The 22,815-nt window shown below is 35.8% G+C and overlaps 1 protein-coding gene across 1 annotated transcript in view; it reads right to left on the bottom strand.

Moving 5' to 3' along the window:
• ZFHX4 (zinc finger homeobox 4) overlaps positions 1-22,435 on the bottom strand; it is a 208,139-nt gene extending 185,704 nt beyond the window's left edge. Inside the window, exon 1 of the mRNA XM_081323510.1 lies at positions 22,156-22,435. The gene's annotated coding sequence lies outside the window, so the exon portion shown is untranslated. The remainder of the gene's footprint in view (positions 1-22,155) is intronic.
• Between the last annotated feature and the right edge of the window lie 380 nt (positions 22,436-22,815).

Genomic DNA, 22,815 nt, shown 5'->3' with positions numbered 1-22,815 from the left:
ACAACCAAATTTCCATCTAGGTGTTAAAAATCACTATTTCTTCCTGTTCAACTTGCAAGTACTAGATCAGAAGCAAATATTGATTTTTTTTTACACTTAACAGTTCAACTGGACTGAAATGTGAATAAAGTATTAAGACAATCATGTACATATGTATACACAAAGACAAATAAGGACTGCTATCATGCTATAATTAATTAGTTTTTAAAAACCCACAAAATTTATGCTTAGAGCTAAAAATTAATTGTAGGAACGTTGGAATTAAGTTTGAGAGAGATGTACTTGAATGTATAAAGGGGAATATTTGTAGTCAGGGTTGAAAGGAAGAGTTCCTTGGTGCTCTCTGAGCTTGATTGTTTTCTTGCAGATGTTTCATTACCCAAACTAGGTAACATCATCAGTGCCAATCATTTAACCCTGATGATATCTAGTTTGGATAATGAAATGTCTGCAGGAAAACAACCAAGCTCAGAGAGCACCCAGGAGCCCTCATATACTTGAACTTAAATCTGTGTCATAGTATTATTCAGCAATGTATAAAGTACTCAAATGCACAAAACATATTCAGTTGGGACTTAGAAGTAACAAATAATTGTAGACAAATACACCAAAATGTCTGCACTGTCTCGTGTGCACCCTAAACAGTGAGCAATCTTTCAGCCTCATCTCTTCTTGATGAATTTACAGAAGGGCAGGTATTACCTCTCACTAAAAATACATGCAAATAACCTCAAGATTTATCAAAGTAATCTGGAATATATATGTAAAATGTCCATCCATGTTTAGTCAGTTTTAAATAATTTTAAATAATTTCTATGCCAGTTGAATTCCAAACTTTATGATCAAATTTTTCAATAAGAATACATGATTTTAGTTGATATAAAGGATTTTGAAACTTTGAAAGAGTTAGCATGGTAAACATCACTTATAATATATATCTTTTATACCTTAGCTGTTTCCAGAGATACAATGCAATGTATCTTTAAGGAACATTAGTTATTAGAATGAATATAATGCATGAAATGCTAGAAAAGATATGTCCTTTTCCAAGTATACACTATCAGTATAAAGGAAGGAAACTTTTTTTTTTAAAAAATCAGACATCTTTTAAGGCTGCAATTAATGTATGTACACAATGCAATGATTTCTACTAATCCATATATGTTTTTTATCTCCATATTACAGTATAAAGTGGAATACTGTATCATACAACTAACTTTCACAACTTAGTTTCAATTGTTTGTTAATAAATGTTTCTGTTTTCTTGCAAGGTTCAAAATCACCCAAAAAGGAAAAAAAGAAAATCTTATGTTAAGAGTAAGCAGCTGAATACATACCTGCTAACCTGCTTAGTATAGTAAATTCTATCAGCAGTTTGGAAGGCCAACGACTTTGATGATCTAACTCCTTTTCTATTAGAAAAACATGGACAATGCACTGAAAAGTTGTTACTAAGCTCTGTATTGCTCCTGGATAAAAACTGTTCTCTAAACTCTGCTCAGTCAAATTATAAAACCCACCTACAGCCAGCTTTGCTAATGAAAGGAGGGTGGGGGGCTGCTTTTCTGAACAATAGAAGAATTCCCCTGCATTTAGAGTGCAGTTCCCATTAGAGCTAAGAATCAGAAATGCCACTTTTACCTCTGTTTTTTTAATTGATATTGTCCCAACCCTCTTCTATGGTTCAGTGAGACACTGTTTGTGAAATGATTAAAAAGAACGTGATCTGATCAAGAGGAGAGAATAATGGGAACGGAATGCTAGGTTAGCCATAGTGCAAAGTGCTGGGAACGAAGAGCAAGACACTTTTTACTCTATTGTTTTTGTTCCCATCTGCTCTTTAGACATCTCAGTTCACTTTGATTCTTTATTTACTCTGCTAAAAATGGGTTAAAAGTTGCCCACTTACATTTGGGAACAAGGTACAGATCTTTAAAAAAAGAAAGAAAGAAAGAAAAAAGAAAATAAATAAAAATCCTTGAATTATATCAAGTTTCCAAAAGGTCATCACTGTCTCTGCTGTGGCCTTTTCCCTATCCCAAATCCTCTATCAATATGTCATAGTGAGTTAGGCAAAGACAAAAGAGAGGCTCAGTGTGAAAACTGCACATATATCTAATCCTGACAAAGCAATGAATAGGCCTTCACAAGTATAATTATGCTTGTTTATTTGTTACCACGTACAGAGAGCTGATGAAAAAATCCATCAAAGTGGTATTATGCAGACACCAAGAGCTTCTTTTCTTTGGTTGCTAAAGCCACATTGAGGCTTAAATTCCTTATTGTTAAATTCAGAAGAAAAGGGGAGGAAGAGAGATTTTGGTTAGACTTTTTTGCATCAGTTGCTGACAGATCTTTTGTGTACAGCGCTGTATTATTAGATGCATTAGTTAGAGGCTTGCTCATTCAGTCCCCTCATTTTAAACCATACTGGAATCTGTAATTATAAAGCGCTACTCATTTTACCTTTACTCTGGGTGTGGCAGGCAACTGGCTGATCACAAGTGAAGCAGATTTAAAATCTGACTTGTTTTTCCCCTTCAAATATTGGGATTTAGAATTTCCAAACTACCTGAACCAAAGCATGAGGTTTAAAATCTAAGCAGAATTGAAAGCATAATCAAACTGAGATATAGGTCTTTGTAACAATACAGAAACCAAGATTGGCAAAACTGAATATGCTCCTTCTGTAACAAATTCAAGCCTGGTTGCCTGTATGAACTTTTATATCTATCTAGAACCTACTGCCAGCACATGAACTAAAGCTCCGAAAAATCAAAGTTATTGAAACAGCCCCAACATAATATGGTAGATGAAGGATGCAAAGAAGACACTTTCTTGGAGAGAGATCCGTATAAAAGCCATGACACACTAAGAGACCCTATCAAACAGCTTTACGACAGCATGACTTGAAAGATCAGAGTTGGGCAATGGGTGCCAAATAACCTTCTCTGCTCCCTTTATGACGAGAATTATATCAAAGTAAAAGCAATATGCATAGTTAATGTCTTTGTGAGCTTTCCAATTTAAAACAGAAAAGCTGTAATTTTTCTTTGCTGGCAATCTGGAAACACTCTGGAGTTAATTACAGCTGATTCGAAGTGAACGACACAAACAAAGACCAGTCTATGTCCAGACAATTATACTGCATTAACCAGCTTAGAGCTTCCTGCTGATGTTTCAGAGCTCTTCTATTACACCCTTCTACCTTCCCAGCACGACAGAAAATGCTTCTGCAAGGAGGAATTAATGAAGAGAACTGCAAAAGAATGTGTGACGACCTCTCCTGACACGGCAAAAACTTTCCACCCATGTCACGACAAAGGGGAGAAAGTAATTAAGTTTGAATAAAAGGATGTAACCAAATATATTGTGTACTTAAAGCATCACTTTAAAAAGAAAACCAGAAAAGTTTGCAAATCACATACTTGACTGACTGTGGAATCACAATATTGTTTCATTTCTTTTTATTTTATCATCTTCAAAGGCTATGGGTTCAGATTTTGTTTGAAAAACTATCACCATTATTTTGAAATGTCATGTGACAGATCAGCTTTTACATGTCTTTGAAATGGTTGTTTCCTTGTTTTATATATGAAAGATTCAGTGATAGCCAGATTGCTGTCCGTTACTTTTAATTTAAATTAAACAATTGAAATATTGTTTAATTCTTTTATATTGTTCCTAGCTGTCTCAGTGAAACCAGTTCACCTTCATTCCTCTGGATGAAGATCAGCAGTTTTCCACTAAAAAAAATGGTTTCTTTTCAGACGCAATCTGTATAACAAATATGACAATGTATAGTTCTCTTTTTTTCTGTTTGATCTTTAGATTAAATTTTGTAATCATCTGACTTGATCATGTTTGTTATTATTTTTTTAAAAAAATAGCAATCAACAAGCCTTTTTCTGGCATTACTTCAGCATTAATCCAGCCAGCAGTATTTAATTACAAAGTAACTACCTTAGTCTGTAGCTTAAATTGTGGAATCAGGAAAACACTGGATAAATAAAAAAGCAACATTTCTCTTGTCTTTCTTTTACAGAAAGGTGCATCTGAACAGCAGTGACCCAGTAAAATTTAAACAGTAATCCTTTGTCTTATCTATGCAAAGTAGGATTAGGGTTACAATGATGACTGCTTAATCCCTTTGATTTTCCTTTGCTGTATAAATATTAATCTACAAATCAATCAAGTCCTGTATTGTAATGCACACAACATACTTTGTGAAAGGTTATGTAAATTATAGTCATTTTACAAGCTCCATCTGAAAAGAACTTCATGCTTTCCTTTTCATCCCAAAATCTGTATTGGATTTAAAAATTCAAATTTTGTATGCACAAAATGAAAGACCTGAACCCTTAAATTTGAAAAATTCCTTCATGAAAAAGATTTTCCTCTTAAAAATACATTATTCTGCTTTCATGGATGTTCAAATTACCAAATCTACTATTTTTAGATAGTACCAATCAAGTAAATCATCTTTAATTTTGTGAGACTGCTTTTGAAAATTTAATGAACTCAAAAAGTGTAAATGTAAGAGACCAGATGTTTTCCTATAATCTCATGTTTTGAAATAGGCTACTGACACATTTTATAATGTTATAAATACTGCTGTGCTAGAATTACCCTACAGAATACATTTACTGTAGAGTTTTAATTTGATAATTCACACCAAGGATTAGATACAGGCAAGTTTCCAATAAAACTATTGGAAACATTGAATTTTAAATTAGTGATTACAAGTTCTTAAGTTAGTTGCTATATTTCTTCTAGAAAGTAATCAATGGACCTAGTTAGTAACCCATACAATTCTTACTTATTTAACTGTACTGTAATACTAGATAAACATAAAGCAGTAAATGAGAAAATATAATGGATATTCAGTTATACATAGTATAAAATGAAAGATACAATGCTACTTAAGGCTGTGGAAATGCTGTACTTAAGACCAGTCCAGTCCATGACTGACAGCATATATAGAAATGGGAGTTATTTTCAATTGGATTGGTTTCAATAAAATATATCCAGCCATGCAGTGGACTTCATGATTTGATATGATTTCATCCTAAACATCTAGTTTGGACATAGAATTATTTTAAACATAACATAGTCATTAATATTGTTCTTGAGTAATCTGCCAAATTTTGTTTGGCTAGTGCAAAATCAGCTGGGACTTCTGTTTTTATCAAATAGGGCCTTTCATTATTTTTTTCAATGCAAGTTAATTTGACTTGTCTGCATAAGTGAAGTGAGCAATTCAATAATTAACTTTTATGCTTTAAAATGTATAAACTTTAATTAGTTTTTATTGTAAACAAACATATATCAGCCACAATCATAAGCTCTTTGGTTTAACTACACATTATTCCTTTACAAACAAACCTGATGTCAAATTAAAATCAAGTAGCCAGCTATTTTAAGTTGAATTTTACATGATCTGCCAGTAACTTGATTACTAAGGTTTAATATCCTTACAGGAGAACTATTTCAGTAAAAAATAAGTATAAGAATTTCAACATTAAGACAGGCTTAATTGCATTGATTCGAAAGATGCATGCATTAGGACAGAAAGCATGGTGAAAGAGTAATGTTATCTTCAATCTACAGCTACCATTCAAACAAAATTACCTGATATGAAAAAAGCCATGTTGGACTGATGTCTGCCTCCCCACCCATATAGAACCAACTAAAGTAGGTTTTTTTCACTTATCATCTTTGAACTTTAAACAACAAAATATCAATGTGAAACAACTTCAAGGCATGAAGACTTGGAGGTTTATTTACTGACTAGTGTATCTATTAAGACCAGGAACAAGTGGAGCTGTCAGGATGTAATGAAGGTAAATGATTAGTTAGCACTGAAGCTGAGCTCTTCTTCAATGCAATAAGAGTTAATTAAAGTTTACCACCAAACATCAACCAAAGCAGGATGTTGATCAGGTTTCAGCATTAAGTGCAAACAGACAATGGTTGGCAGCAATTAGTGTAACTATCAAATGACATGCAACAATAATTATACATTTAAAATAGCTCAATGTCTGGTGGGGAAGGGGAACCTTATCAGCCCTCTTTGACTACAGTACACATATTCAAAGAACAGGAAACAGGTGTCAGATATTTCATGTTAGCACTGTAAATCAATAGAATTCAACAATAAAAACACACTACCAGTATACAACTATGTTATCTGTAATAGAGGAATTTACTCTTCATGAAAGAGAAGAAAATTAACTGCTGGCTTGCAACAAAGGAAAGTTGTAGTAAGATCAAATAAAACACTTGCTGATGCCTTTCAAAATGACATATAAACAAGTTGGCAAATGCTTGAAATTTAAAACAAATGTTTGGGGCCATTTTATTTAAAATTTAAAATTGGATGCAAATTATTCTGCCATTTCAATCTTTCAGTTGCCTCTTTTTCATACTGTGGAGAGTAGAGGTGAAACCAATGTCTGAAACCTTATTTCAGCGATACCTTACTTCTTTTAGCTTGTATATACTATATGGAGAAGAAACATTACAACACTGGGACAGGAAGCCAACATTAGGACAATTGTCTTTGATAAACAGGAATAGTTCAAAATGTTTTAGACTTATTCAATCCAAATAGCATCTTCTGTTATGTAACTGACAATAAAAATAAGTCAGTTATGATAGTCTTTGTAACTCACAAAGAACTGAATAGACCAACTTCCTCACTGGATTGCTATAGTTGCTTGAAGAGTGTCCAAAACGTACCCATTGAGATAATTGCATCTATTCTATTATGGAAAGGAATTTTTGAGATGGTTGCCTGTATGCCAAACACTAATCAGGAGACATACTTGGTATAAAACCTCATTAAAGATACATATTCAAGAATTTATGAGGATATTTATCTAGATGTAACCTCTAAACAACTTATGTTTTATCATGGGGATCCATTTAAGAGAAAATCAAGAAGGTTTTTTGACAAAGTTTCTAATAAAGATTGATGCATAACTTTCTCGTGTATAGAACAAAATGAAAGATCCCAGTATGATCAATAATTTGCTGAAAAACAAGCAGCAGTGTGTAAGTATTAACAGTTGATTCTTCCAGTTGATTGATTTGGGAATGAGATTCTATAAAAAGCTATATCGGGACCAATATTTAAACTATTCATCAACTAGTAGAAATGAGATGGCCATCTGCAAGCAACCATTTTTTAGGATACTTAAGAGGTCAAAAGCCTCTCTGGGATTTAGAGAACAAAAATTCCACGGACAAAATCCATTGAATGTAAGCATATATGAAGTACTACCCTTTGAAGTGAAGCATCTACCTTACATCTTTGTTTCACATTTTCTGTATTTCATCCAGGAAATCAAAGAGCCTGGCATAAATTTTCCTCCTCTAGTTGTATCCTGATAACAATCCCTTGAGAAAGGTGGGGATAAGTAATAAGACCTCTGAGAAAGTCACACAAATTCCTAGCAGAAATAAACTATAATCTGGGTCTTTCCCAGCCCTAGTCCAGGACTTTAAAAATTTTCATGTAGGCCTTTACTTATATTTTGTGACAAAATTGAAGCTAGCTGACCATGACGTATGGGGCATCATGTCAATTAAGTGGTTCAATGTACATATCAGTTTAGATGCATGAAGCAGTTGGTACTGCTGCTAAAAGGGCAAATACCATGTTAGCAATAAACAGAAAAAGGATTAAAAAATAAAATGGTCTATTCTAAGGCACATGTATATGGTGCAAACACACTTACTATAATACATCCTGTTCTCCTCAAAACAGCTCAAAAAGAGAAAATGAGAGGCAGAACACATTTAAGGCCCTGGTACAACTCCATTCTGGTGGAAAGTTACAACTGTTCAAGAGTTTTAGCTCTGAAAAAAACCCCTAGGTCAGGGATCTTCAAACCTGGCCCTTTTATGACTTGTGGACTTCAATTCTCAGAATTCCTCAGCCACTGCTGGCTGAGGAATTCTGGGAGTTGAAGTCCACAAGTCATAAAAGGGCCAAATCTGAAGCCCCTGCTCTAGGTGATAGTACAATCATATGAGCAACATGTGCTGAAAATTAATATGAAAAGGTTTTATTTATAATTTTATACTAATAGAACCCAAGATGGTTCCATAAAACTCAGTAGTTGTAAAACAATACAGAGCAAGTGAAAAACTGCTTCTTCAGAGAAGAATCAAATAAGTATTTGCTATTTACTGCAAGGTGTATTTCTGGTCCCCACTTGAATGGCTTTAATGGAAGAATGCTGTGATAAATACCAGTATGTATTAGTTATGGAGAACACTAGCAAGGAATTTTAGTGCGTCTGCTGGTAAACTTCCTACAAGCATCTTCTTGGCCACTGAGGAAACAAGATGTGGGATTAAATAGGCCTTTGATATTATCTGTACAGTTCTTTTTACATTCTTTTCAAAGTGTCCCAGAAAATGTGCTACTGTTAATGCTCTGGAGAGACAAAATGTTTTCAATAAGTAAATAAATATCACTGTTTTAGCTAGTATTCTCTTTGGTCTAAGTTACTGATTAGTGCCACCTATTGGAAGTTAGCAGAAACACTTTTGAATAAGAAAATACACATTGCTCCGATATCTAAGTCTAATTATAATTACTCTAACAAGCAGAGTGAGGCAAGATGACTATTGCAATTTGTAACAATAAACCCTGAATGCTAGACAATTTAGAGAGGAAGAAATAATCTTTAATAGACAAGTCAGTATTAGGTTTGATGTCAATGAAAGTAATGCTATCTAGTCACGATTTGCCCGAATTTTTTAAAACTCAGCTTTGGCAAATATATGAGTTGAATTACTCACATATTATACTCACTTTAAATCACAAAAGTCTGTTCTAAAAAGTGACATTTCCTTTTTAACAAATAAATTACAATGTAACTACTAGCTATGTATTTCAGGTGGTTATAATTCCATTGTTACAGCAGGACAGTCATTTACAGTGAAACTGTCTATAACCTTAAGTAACTGGCCACTGCTCTAGAGGAAAATACACACTTAAGAGCTGCATAGCTGCATGCTCATAAATAGTGAATCTTTGTGTTTCAAATATGAAGCAAAATAGTATAGCCTCAGAACATTATTCTGTACTACTGCAAGCACATAATCATCATTCTATTCAGCTTTAAAATCTGACATACAGATCAAGAGTCTGCAAAAAGTTTGTATGGAGAGTTGCTTCAAACTTTACCAAAATAGTACAAATGATCTGCATTTCCTCATTCCTTTTCTTATTATGAGAGGAAGTAGATGGATATGCCTACTGTTTCTTAAAGTGACCACTGGAAGTGATCAGCGATTTACTTATTGAAACTTGATGAAAGGTCATTTCTAGTGCAAACAAAAAGAGCTACAATATGTAAAATATATAAATTAAAATTCTTAGAGTGAAATAGTCTATAACCTTAAGTAACTGGCCACTGCTCTAGAGGAAAATCCATAATTTAGTTCTGATGATTAGATTACTCCTCCAGATATATGCATGTAATTAACAAATAAATGCTAAAAATTCAGCATTTTACCATTTTTTACGATTCAAACAGATGATGTCTTTCACTATGGTAGACTAATGGTAGACTAATGTCAAATAAAATAGCAGCTTAAACAGGTTGCAATGCTGAATAAATTTGTAATGGAACATGTACAAATTTCCATTATGACATACAAAGCCTCTCATTATTTTACAATTATTTCTCTCCATCTTAGAGCATTATGATCAAAATGGACTTCAACTTCACCCCCACCAAACAAATTACATTTTCCAAACGTTTTTTGCTCTGCTCTGGCTTTGTGCACAGAGTTAGCTAATCCAAGCATTTCCCCAGAGCTGCATTTAAGCTATGGCCCACTCCCAGCACAAAAGTGTCTCCAAAAGCACTTTCACCCCCTTCAGCACTCATGCGCTCATTGGTCCTGACATTTTCACTTCAGCCATGACAAATGAGCTGATAGCTGTGATCAGATTGCACACAAGTACTACTTTATCTAAAGACATATCATTAACTCTCATCACTATCTTCCAGTATGATTCTTCTTGTTTAATTTGTTGTGAAAATGCAGCTGAGTTTTAAAGCATCAAAACCTTAAGTAACCACAAATAAACACCACTAAATAAAAAGGAGCAGATTTGGAAAGGATCAGAACATGACTACCATTAACTAAATGTGTCTCAAGGGACTTAAGTAACTGTACTCAACCTCTGCCCTACTGCAAACATGCCATTTGAAAGTTTTCTAAAGGTCCCATCCCCCTTGGTAGATTGCAAATGTTCTCTCTTTCTCTCTCTCTTTCTGTCTCTCTCTCTCTCTCTCTCTCTCTTGCTCTCTCTTTGAGAAACATAAATAAAGGGAAACGAGCGTAACTAATAAATTTGGAAACCAGTTTCTGTCTCTTAAAATGACTCAAGTTATCTTTTCTTAACATGCATCTGCATTTTATACCAGAAAGGCTTTTCATTTCGGTGCTAGTGAAACCAGTTCGTTATTCTAATCTACAATAGCAGTGTTTGACCTAAACTATTTTGAAAGAAAATAATTGGGTGCATTCTGAACAGGAGAATTGTTCCCTAACAGCTAAAGAACCTAAGTTCCACTTACACAGTTGTCACTGAATCTAGAAGCTTTGCAAGGTATATTATTTGTAACTTTTCCAAGCAATTCATCTGAGAATAAACATAAAGGCAGAGTCAACTGTAGCACAACAGATCTTGGGAATAGGGGTCATGCTTTGAGGTAAAGTGCTATTCACTTCTAGACCATGCAAGGAGCTTTTTATTCCTGTCCTTATTGGAATCAGCTCCCCTCACCAGAGCAAGAACAAAGCCAAGTGCTCATGTGAGGTTTGTGTATAAATCAGAGGTAAGCTACTTTAAGTGTCACTCGTGATTTTCCTGTTGACAGTGTTCACTTAAATAGACTGGTAGGACTAGCCATCCTGGCAAATCTTAATAGTTCTTAATCTGCATCCTTCTTTTTTTTTAGAAGAGAACTGATTTGCCCCATTATTTTTGTAATCCAAATAACTTGTGTAGTATTATCTATGATATTAGCTTGTCCCATGTGAAATGCCAAGTATAAAGCAAATATTACAATTTTTCCCTCTTGAAGTCTTTTCAGCAAAAAGTATTCTTTTACCTCCTACAATTAACAAATAATGGCATATTATTTACCATCTAGATCAGTTTAAAATAATGTGATTCCTGTAATATCTGGATAAGAATGTTACTGGAAACCATGATTTGTCCTTCTTAATAATATTTCTATATTTAAAATCTCTAATGTAAAATCTTCAGAGAGGTTTTCTTTTAAATAATTAGTTGGTACAATGCTAACATGTTAAAGGTAATTATAATGTACACTATGATGGCTAGAAAACGTTTTTATCCACCTTATGATGTTGACAATGCAGCATTTAAAAATACATTTTGATTAAGGTGCAACTTTATAAAGAAGCAATACTTTGCATTTGATGTTATACATCTTAAGCTATTGAGTTGGTTACAGTATGGGAAATAAACAACAAAATTTAATGTTATCATAATTACTTCCCAAATGGTTCTTTGTATGAAAACAGTTTCATCAGTCCTGTTATTTTGAAAACATTAACAGGATTTGGGCCAATGAGAAACTGAATAGTGCATATCAAGGAAATATAAGGAAAGTTGCAACTACTATGGCAGATCAAACTATATATTCTACTATAATATTTTTACTTTTTTTCAGTCACGGTAGGCGGACTAGACAATTAAATACTTATCTAAATTAGGAAGTTCCAATTCAGTGGATAATGGAAAAATAAGAGTAACAGGATCAAAACTGAATAGATAAAACAATCCTTGGAATATAATTGAACTTGGAAAAAAAGCCATGACACTATTTTTAAAAAAGGAAAAGGTGAAAGGTCAGTCACAATGAAAATTATACTGCACTTTCACCTAAATTTAGTACTCAACAGAACAGTTCTGGAAAACTTCTGGTAAAGTTTGGTTTTCTCTAATGTTCTGAGATTTTTTTTTGTATCTTTACCTTTAACTTAAACAGGAAATTTCTGCTTTGAAGTCTTGAAGCAGGTAACAGCATAGGCTGAGACTGACAGATTTTGTCTGGGGCAGGTCTTTTGAATTTCAGAGTAATCAGGATTGCCAAACTGAAATGGGTACAGTTCTCTCATATATATTTTTCTTAAACTTTAAAACCATTACAAGCTAATTTTACTAGGGTCACAAGTATGAACTAGCATTGAAGTCACCAAAAATAGTTTAGATCCTAGTTAATAATGCAAAATGTTTTGCTTACAATGATTTTTTATCTTAAATTTGTTTTTAACTAGAACAAGGTTCCCCAACTGATGTAATGGCATAGATTTAAAGTAAGCAAATGTTGATGTGTATGTTTAGTGTTTACATTTTTAAGTCTATAGGAAATAATTTTCTATATAGTATGGATATTATTGCTTTATTATTATATTGTTACTTATGCATGCATATTATGTTTTTCAGACATAAATTAATAATGAATAATGAGGGTAAAATATGAACATATCCCCAAATGATAGAACTCTTTGTCTTGTTTTACAAATACATTCTACTGCTGCCATCTATGTGACAAAACTGTTTCAACAATGGTATAATATGTACATTGATCTAATATATTAAACAAATAACCAAACCATGTCAGAATCTAAAAACTGACTACGTTTCCCAGCACTGCCATTACATCTTGAACTATTCAAATGAACCAAAATTGGTTTTTCTAGCAATGAACAAGTTGTACAAATCCACTAAATCAAACCCAAACAGAACCATGTGTGTGTGTTGGAGTGGGGGAGGGATGTTGGTGGTGTTTTTTAATGGCTACTTACTGGCATGCAGACCAATGGAAAGTCCCTATTTTAATCTGCAACCCAATATATAAGACCAGGAAGATAAGCAAGAAAAAAGGTAGAGGGCAACATTTTGAATCACTGAAGAACCATTTTTGCAGGCTGCACTTCATATTCAGGCTCCATAAATCTTGCAGTTGTTCCTGAAACTTTTAATTTAAACCCTCCAATGTTAAACAGGGTTTAACAGGGTTTAACATTGCTCTATGCAGAACTGTTTGTCAAGAAGAGACTTATGAGGAGATTAAGTCTTGCAGGTCCTAGACAACAGACAGCATACTGTAGCAATCTACCAGCATCAAACTCAGAGGCATGAGATTAGGAATGGGAATCTGAAAATATGGTAAAGGATGGCACATTGGTGATATAAATAAATTTTCACTGTACACTTGCTAATCCTGTTCCATTTTTTAAATTGAGCTAATGCTCCATTGTTGAAATATATTTTTCCGGTGTTCCTTGTTTTTGTCCCTTTTCCTGATGTTCCAAATACAAAACATAATGTTTTATGTCAAGTGCATTTAGTCATCAAATTTCAAAATAAAATATTAATATTAATCACTTAGCTACATGTACATCATGAGCTTTTTTCCCTCCATTTTTCATTCATAAGCAAAAAGTGAACCATGTTGACTGTATCAACGTTTTACTATACTAAAAGAAAAAGCCAATTAAAATGTCACTTAGCTTTAATTCAAACCATACTCAAACAAAATATATGACTTGATTCTTTGATAATATCTTTCCTACAAGATGTTTATAATGGAAGTAAATCTTTATTGTTTTATTTTAAAAAAAATATCAAGATTTTTACTATAAAAATTGGTTTCTCCTGTGTCTGGTCTGTTAGATAAGGCAATTGCCTCTTAGAAACTGTCACGTGCTTCAGTCTAAGCCTATAATACTTACAGTATTGACCTGTATTCATGGAAGTTTATACAGTCCAATCAGATCAATGCTACAAATATAATTTGTTTAAAAAAAAAAGAAGTAACTTTCAGACAACTTCTAGGCACTTTAACTCAGACACCATACTTTAAATTGTTTTTCTTGTTACAACATCTTTGGGACTCCATGCATATTATAAAAATACCTTAAAATGGTAACATTATTTCACTCATAAAATTGAAACCAGCCATTCCTAAATAGAATTCTAACCTTTTTTAAAAACTTCCACTAAACTGTTCATAGCATTCCAAACATTTAGAATAGCAAACTTATAACAAAGGAGAAACAAAAAAGGACTTATGAGAACACTAGAATTACAAAATCAGAGAACATGCCAATTAAACAAGACCTACATCCATAGTAATGGGCATATACTAAATCTGTTTCTGTATTCAAAAGAAGTGGGCATTTATCTTCTGTAAGGCTATGAAACTTTGCCAGGTTATATGGTTTATACAGCCTCAATTCCCATTCAGTTGTTAAATCAGAAAGACTATAAATCGAAGCATAGTAAGAATCTGGTCATCAGGACCATTTCCTCAGATTTTCATAGTAGAATTCTTACACAATAACAGAAATCCATGTGTAACAACATCCTAAATCACAAGCTGTCAAATCTAGAACACCAATCTAGAACAAAAATGTCATGCAACAAATTATCACTGTTTTAAATAGACTTATCTAAATATAGATACAGTCTGACTCTCTACCTAAGCATACACAGACTGCAGCTTAGGTTTCCGCTTGTTTTACACAATACAAGTCATATAAACTAACATTAATCCATGCATTATTCAGTTATGCGTGGTTTAAAAATGCAACTTAGAACACATGTTGCTTACTTTAAAAAATAAATTCATTTGGTTTTACACTAGCAAATTTAACTTTTTCCAAGTTTTTCATAGCTTTTCTTTTTTGTATTATAGATCTTTTATAGTATATATAAAATTCACTATTATTTTGAAGGATATGTATGAACAAATACAAATTTGCAAAGTTATAAAAAATATCTGGCATCAATCTACAATATCACACTTTAATGACTCACATAACTAGCTTTTTTGCGTACAGTTTCCTACTGAGCTGTCAACTGCCAATCATTTACAAATATTTACTTATTTATTTTGCAATATGCACAGCCTACCATACAAACTGCATACAAGACTCACATTGCAAACACATATGTATAAACTATATGAATAAACACAAACACCAAATTAGTACATGGCTGATTCAAATGATTTCCCTCCCCTATACAGTAATGGCTTCATTAAAAAAAAATTACACTAACCTGAAAAGCAGAAAAGATACTTGGCATGCAAACAGATCTTTATTTCTCCATATTGCATCTGACTTTCCTTATAGAACCAATTGTTATTTTCATCTGCTCATGCTGCAATTCTATAGCTCCTTGCTTGATAGTAAATTCCATTGAATTCAATAGGGCTTACTTTAGTAGACATTCATAGTCTTACACAATAAATGTATTTTAACTGTCTCAGTTACAGTTGAGAGCATATAATTAGGCACACAGATCACATTGTCAACAGCTAACCAATTACATTCCTACCTTTAGGCCTCTTCCTGGTCCGTTTAAGTCTATAGATATTTTATTACTAAATTTGATAGGAGTATGGACTGGGTATTTAGTAATGACTTATGAGCCCAGTGTTTACATATTAAAAACTGAAATCTAAAGCATGCCATCAATGACACTTACTACATTCAAATTTCTATTTAAATTCTATTTTGTGTTATCACTATAGTAGCATCAAACTCGTAAATGTTACTATTGTACACTAGAAATAAATGTTTTCTACTCTTGCATAGTTCACAGGGTCAAGGTCTATTTTTTCAACACCAACAAAATAAAACACCATCAATTAAAAGAGCTAAAACTATACCTTATGAATAGCACATTCAAAAGCTTCAAACTACCTGACCTCCATTTATTTTTCTTGCTTGATTTTTTTTTTTTAAAAAACTCTTCTTCTCACAAAACACAGCAGATTCAATACCTAATAGTCAATACCTGATTAGCCTGTAGTATTTCTATGGTATACAAACCTGGATCTATCCTCTTCTAGCTGCATCATTACATACATATTCATCAGCCTGATGATGAAAATTCAAGGCATTTTTATAAAGTTGCTGAAATCTGAGCTTCTGCTTGTTTTCTCAAGTCTTGGACAAACATAACTTTAGGGTGAGCTGAGCAGAGGAGAGAGAAAGAGAAGCTTGCATTTTCCTCTTCCTTTCATCTTAGTCATTCAGTCAACCATTCAGTGCCCTATTCAGCAGAGCTTTTCATTATGCAAAAAAATGCTAATCCTTTCCGATGCTTTCACACTTCTATAAACCCCCATTCCTTCCACTGAAAAGCAATTATATCAGTTTACCTTTCTGTCAAAAACAGGATTAATATTCCAAAACCTGAATCTCTTTTGTTTTTCTATCTTTTGCTTGAGGAAACCAGAGATTAATAGGGGACATTCTCCTTAGAGCCAGAATGCATTATTTTAAATATGATTCTGTTAAGCCAGGAAAGAAAAGGGGAGAGATGAGGAGAAAGGGGGGGGGGCTTTAGTTGCTGCGGAAACTCCTTTCTATGGCAGAACTGACCTTCTCTTTCCCGAGGCTTGAATAGAATGAGCCTCACTCTGGTCTATTAATCAGAAACAAATTATGAAAGAATGTAGCTGGACTGGTTGACACTATCCTGTCTTGGGAGACTCAGTAACAGCGTAGTAACAATGTCCTCTTCATGGGTAATGAACAGCCATGACAAATGGGGCTGAGAAACTATTTATTTGCATATGCAAATTATCACACAAAGGAAACATGTACAAACAAGTGTCATTGTAAGGTGGATTAGGCAAACAGCATTTTCTTTTTAAGACATTCTATACCCCAGAACATTAGTCAGCACAATTAAACCAGTCTCCATGGAGACTAATGAAATTTCACCATGGTATGAGTTAAATTAGATAGCTAGTTATGTGTTTCCCCAAACCAACTTGAAATCCATTATTGTCTCAGACAATACGGCAATTGTCCCAGACTGATCTATGCCAGTTCAACAAGCTCCGGAGTTGACAATTTGCATATGTTAATATAATTAAGCACTAATTATATGAAATCTGTACATCTTCAGCACACACTTTCCCTGGGCATTTTTCAATTTGAACCTGGGCCAAGACTTTAACCCTTTGAATTATCTGGAAGAAGGAAACCATGCCTTGTGGGTACAGCCCCAAGGCAGATGCAGGAAAAGCTCTTCTTTTCTAAATGCAGGGCTTAACCTGACTTTTCCTATTTCCATCCACAAAGTCAAATTTTATTTTAAAAAATGCTACCCAGTCACTACAATCTTGCTTCAAAGCTTACTAAAATATTTAACATTCTGCTAAATAAAAGGGTTGCAGATTCATTCAATGTCAAGTTTGAAATTGTCATACACACATACACACACAAATCTAGACTGATGTCAATGCTATGACAGCAATAAAAAAGGAATGAGGACAGGAAAAAAAGAGCAACCAGGAACTAATGAGCTTTACATAAATATATGCTGAAGCAATTAAGCAGTGTTAATTACTATGACAGCAGTTAATTGAATATAATTAGATATTTTAAGCCACTGACTATTGCACAGTTAAGATTAATTTTATTGAGATTAATTGTAAATAAGAGTAGATTAACCGTGTTTTGACAGTCAGGCAGAAGAGCAAGAATCAGATATTCCCTCTAAAAAACCCCGATATATTATTTTAATGTCACACCTCAGAAACATCTCCTCAATAAAAATGACTTTTCAAAACCTAACAGACAGGAAGCTTGAAGAAAAGCAAACAGCTTACAGAGATTAAAGAGTCTTTTGTCCCTTTTTCATATGTATTTCTTTTAAAAGATCAAATTAAGTAAGTCTGGTATACATTTTTTTAGGAAGGAACATTTCACACCGAATGGAAAAAATGCTCTATCGCAGACAAAATCCATGCAGCTGTGCGGAACTCAGCCCAGATGGTCTGAAGCTATAAAATACCATCAAAATGATAGAGCTAAGGGCCTTTCCAAAATGTGATAAAGTCGCAACCTTGTGTGTGACCTAAATTTTCACCCATCTATAGCTTCTTCCTTGATCCTTTTTCAATCTAATCATAAATATTCAAAAGACCTCTTTTAATGCAACACCACCAATGCACAGCCACTTTAAAAGGCTAATGTCGTACTAAAAGGTCCCTTTGTTAATTAATACGATACAACTAATATCACTCAGGCACAATAGCAGACTTTTTTATATCACTTAGCTTAATTCACTTAAAATCTTATTTTTAGACAGTCTTCAAAGATCTAAAGAATATTCACTGCAAAATAATCCAAGCATGCTATTGGAAAAAGCATCAGAATGCTAACAAATCACAAACAAGCAAAGAGCCTCAATTGATTCCAGAATAAATCAATAAGGGATTAACACAATATTTTTAAAGCAGTACAATGTATATATCATATAAATGAATATATCATACAAATGTATATATTCAATACCTTATTATCTCTATATTGAAAAAAGGCTTTACAGTATTGCGCATGTCCCTATATTGACTATCAACTTCTTTTCCATGCCTTTAGTCTTTTAAAACAAAAATCCCAAAATGGTATGTGAAACAAGGCTACAACAAGCCATTCTGCAGTGAAGGATTTTAAATCATCCAGCCTCTTCTAATAGACTTGAGACTTATTGAGGTAGAAACCATAAAAAATGAAGAAGGGAAATTTAATCCCTGAAATATTGATTTGCACATTAATATCATATAGGCAGAGGGCAATTTGGCTTCATGGAAATGACACATTGTCGACCCTTGCTGAAGTCAGAGCCAATCTAACTGCTGAACATGTCTGAATCTCAAGAGTTATTAAGGGCTTCCCTTCTTGCCTATATGACTTTTCTCCAGCCTACCAATGCAATCTTAAATGTATTATCTTTAAGAAATAATTGTAAAACCTCAGGGGTTTTCCAGTTAATGGAAGGAAGGCTAAACCACATCAGATTCTGAAATGCAACATTAAACCCTTGCAATCAACAAAACCACCTCAATTCTCATCCATCCAGTGCAGGATCTAATACTGTTATTAGAGATAATCAAATTTCATTGTGTAAATTTAGGCTCATGGTCAGAGTGGAAGCAGTAAATTCTGCAATATTAAACAGTGATTTTCTCAGCACTTCTTTACATAGTCCCTGATGATGAACAATAAAATATTTTGCTATAGAAGTACAACCTTGTATCTATTTTAAAAAATTCAAAGGATGCATACTTTTTCTTACCACTTACATTTTTAGAAAACAAGCTAATATCATTCTTAAACCTACCAAGCAGGTACTACCACTACTATTACTGTGACTTATACAGATGGTTTATTTGACCTTTCTTTGTTCTTTGAATAGATTTCATTTTTGAAGATTTATGACCATTGCCTTCTATTTAATTGACCTTATATGTTCATTCCCATAAGAAGGAAAACTGAATACATGTTTGCCTTCTAGAAAGCCTTCAAAGCCCAAAGCAATGCCAATGGGATGCTACAGCCACAGAGTATAGATCCTGGAGTATGAATATTCAGCTAGGCTCACTGAATAATCTGAGGGAGCCTCTGCACTCAAGCCAGGTGCAAAAGGTTAAAACAGCTGGCTAGCCATCTTTCATCTTGGTATGCCTTCCCACTGTTTGAAACTGTCTCACGGTCCTCCCCACAAGCAGACAGTCCTCCCCACAACTATTTTACACACACACACACACACACACAGAGAGAGAGAGAGAGAGAGAGAGAGAGAGAGAGAGAGAGAAAGAGAGAGAGACAGAGAAAGAGAGAGACACAGAGAGAGCTCCAGTTGTATTCTTTCTCTAAAATTTTACTGCAAAAAAGGAAACTTTCAAAGTCCAAAGTATGAAACAAAATGATTATATTTAAACAGTCACTCCCCCCCCCTTTTCTAACCCTTCAGCCCTGTTCACTTGTAGTATTTCCATTTTTCCCCTTTCCTTTCTGGCTTTCCAAAAGCAAAGTCCCTTCTCCCTGTCAGCTTTGTCAGTAAATAGAAAGTAAAACAAGGGTTGATGGCACTGAGAGTGTTACATACCCAGGCTGTGTTTTTGCATTGCTCTCAATGGAAGCGATCGATGCCCATGTCACAGTGGTGTTCCCAATCGCAGCCAAGTGTCTGCCTCAACCTAACCAACAACAGGCAGGGCTTCCAAGGCTGCTGCTCACTACCTCTTCCTTTCATCCATCCACTTAGACATCCACCAAACTCCCAAAGACAGAATAAACTATCATCTGCTCTTCAATCACGGCTCTTAAGGATCCAGCCACTGGAAATCCTTCCAAAGGGGAATCAAAATTTCAAATATACATATAAGGGAGATTTATCCAACCTTCAAAATCATCAACCCTCCTCTCTCTCCCTTTTAATTTTTTTTTCCTTCTGCCTTTCTCTCTCTCTCTCTCTCTCTCTTTTCCAGCTACCTGATCCTTGATTAAAATGGAACAGGGTTAATAATAATATGAAAAAGGCGATGAGAATGAAGGAGAGGAAATGCAACTGTCAGATACAGGAACAGTCAGACTTCCTGCCTGACCCTGCGGGGTCTGCCTCAATGTAAATCCACCATCTTCTGCCTGGCAAGTTGTCTTTTGGTTGAACTGATATTTTTTTTTTGGTGGTAGTGGTGGTGGGGAGGGCGGGAGGGGGGGGTTGTAATGTTTGCGATGTATGCCTTGGTACCTAAGGTGGAAGAAGAGGAGGAGGAGGAGAACAGGAGGAGGAGGAGGAGGAGGAGGGTGTGTGTTTTACTGAATGGAAGCGAAAAAGCCTCCTCGGGACGGCGCGAAGGCTGAATCCGGCTGGCTGAGCCTCTTCTCTCGGCTGGGCCCAGTGCCCCGAGCAGCCGAAGACCCCGAGACCCCCTCCCCCTCCAGCTGGCAGGTAACAAAAGGAACACAGCAACGTCTGTTTGGGGGGCGAGGGGTACGGCTGGGGAGCAGGAGGGAAGGGGCGGGGGGGGGGCCACCGGGGCCGCAAAGTTTCCGATCCCCATGTTTACAGGCTCGGAGGGCAAGGCTGCAAGGCAGGCGGGGGACGCCGAGACGCGCCTGCCTCAGCCGCCGCCGCCGCCGCCGCCGCGCGAAGGGATGTATATCCGCGTAAAGCAGCCTCGGCGCCGCTGCATTACAGACCGAGAGAAGTACTCGTCGCACACTCCGCACGACACAGAAAAAGATTGTAATATATATAGATATATATATATATAATATAATATTATATTGTATTTCTTTGACTCAAATCCGATTAAAATAACCTAACGCCGGAGCCTCACGCGGGAGAGAGAAAGGGAGGAAGGCACGGAAGCCAGCAACGGAGGGCGCCGGCTGCCTTTTCACAAAGGGAAGAATCTTCCCTAGCCGAGCAGTCCCTCCGGCGAGCCTGGCAGCCTGGTCCGGTCAGTTTCAGGAAGCCGCTCGCTAGAAACTGGCGCCCCGGGAAAGCCACCAGCCGCTCCTCTAGCGGGCTTGTCTCTCTGGCTGCCTGCTACGGCGAAGAGCCGAGCCCGGCTGCTGCAAATGCCAGCACCCCACCTCGAAAGCACGCGCGCGCACCCCCGCCGAGACGGGGGGCCCCTCCGTCCCACCGGCACTTCCCCCCCCAGCACCAAAGCCAAATGCGAGCCCTGACCCCCAAAGCACCCCAAACTTCCCCCAGAGACATCGCGCTCCGGAATCAGGAGTTAAAAGGGTTGGGGGGGGGGAGAGAGAGAGGGAAAAGGAACTGGCAAAGACTTTTGACAGCCGTGCCGTGGCTCAAATCAGCCCGTTTCCCAGATCGATTTTAAAAAGACACACACAATATAAAAATATTTTCTTCTACCAAACGTTAAAGATTCTTCAATTGATCCAAAAGTTACTATTTGGGGGAAAAAATGGATACCCCAACCCCACCCTCCCGAAATTTAAAAGAGAAGCCTCCTCCCATTAAAGAATCACCTAAAAATGAGAAAAGAGATAGAAAAGGGGGGGTGAGAAAGGGAGAGATAGAGAGGTTCAAGGGATGGGAGTGTGTGTGTGTGTGTGTGCGTGCGTGCGTTTGTGTGTTTGTGTGTGTGTGTGAGAGAGAGAGAGAGAGAGAGAGAAAGAGAGAGGCAGGCAGAGAGCGAGAGCGAAATATCAAAGATTGTGCAAGATCAGCTTGGAAAGATAATCGATACTCGACCTAAATTTAACACAAACTACTCAATAAAAGTTAAAGAAAAAACTTACTTTCCATTTCCCCTCGCAGTTCTTACTGGATCTTCGCCTCTCTGTTTTGTTTTGCTTTATTTACTTAACAGCTGATCACATCCAAGTAAACGACAGAAGGTTCATTAAAAATAATAATAAAAAAAATAATCCTCCAACTTTATTGGGTGAAAATAAAAATGAACAAGAAGTGGGGGCATGGAGCGGTCCTTTGGGGTCCGGGAGTCGTTAAAGCAAGTGGCGACCGCGGTCTCGCTGTTTGGTTGTGAAGGGGTTGGGAAAAGGAGGAAAGGAAATGAAAATCCGATATGTCTTTATTCTGCTAATTATTATCGTTTTAGCCCTGTTTAAAAAAATGGCTGATTAAGTTGAGTGCGCATGTCTTTGTGTGTCTATTCCCGATATGCACTCTGGGAATGAGAGAGAGAGAGAGAGAGAGAGAGAGAGAGAGAGAGCGAGCGGGGGGGGGGAGAGAGAAAGAGAGAAGAGAGAGAGGTGTAATTAGCGAGGTGATCAACATTCTCCAGACTGCAAATGACGCGCAGCGCGGACTTACTGCCGCTGCTTGCTGGGGACTCGCAAGGACTGCGGGAGCCACACCACTGGCCCCTAAGCAGAACGGGCAGTAGGAAAAGCAGCTTCACGGACACAAACACAAGTCTGCAAACTTCATTAGTAACA

The sequence above is a fragment of the Vipera berus genome (genome assembly GCF_964194415.1).
Source record: "Vipera berus genome assembly, chromosome: 3".
NCBI lineage: Eukaryota > Metazoa > Chordata > Lepidosauria > Squamata > Viperidae > Vipera > Vipera berus.
Note: the sequence above shows the minus strand (reverse complement) of the source record. Positions and strands in the feature narration are given on the sequence as shown.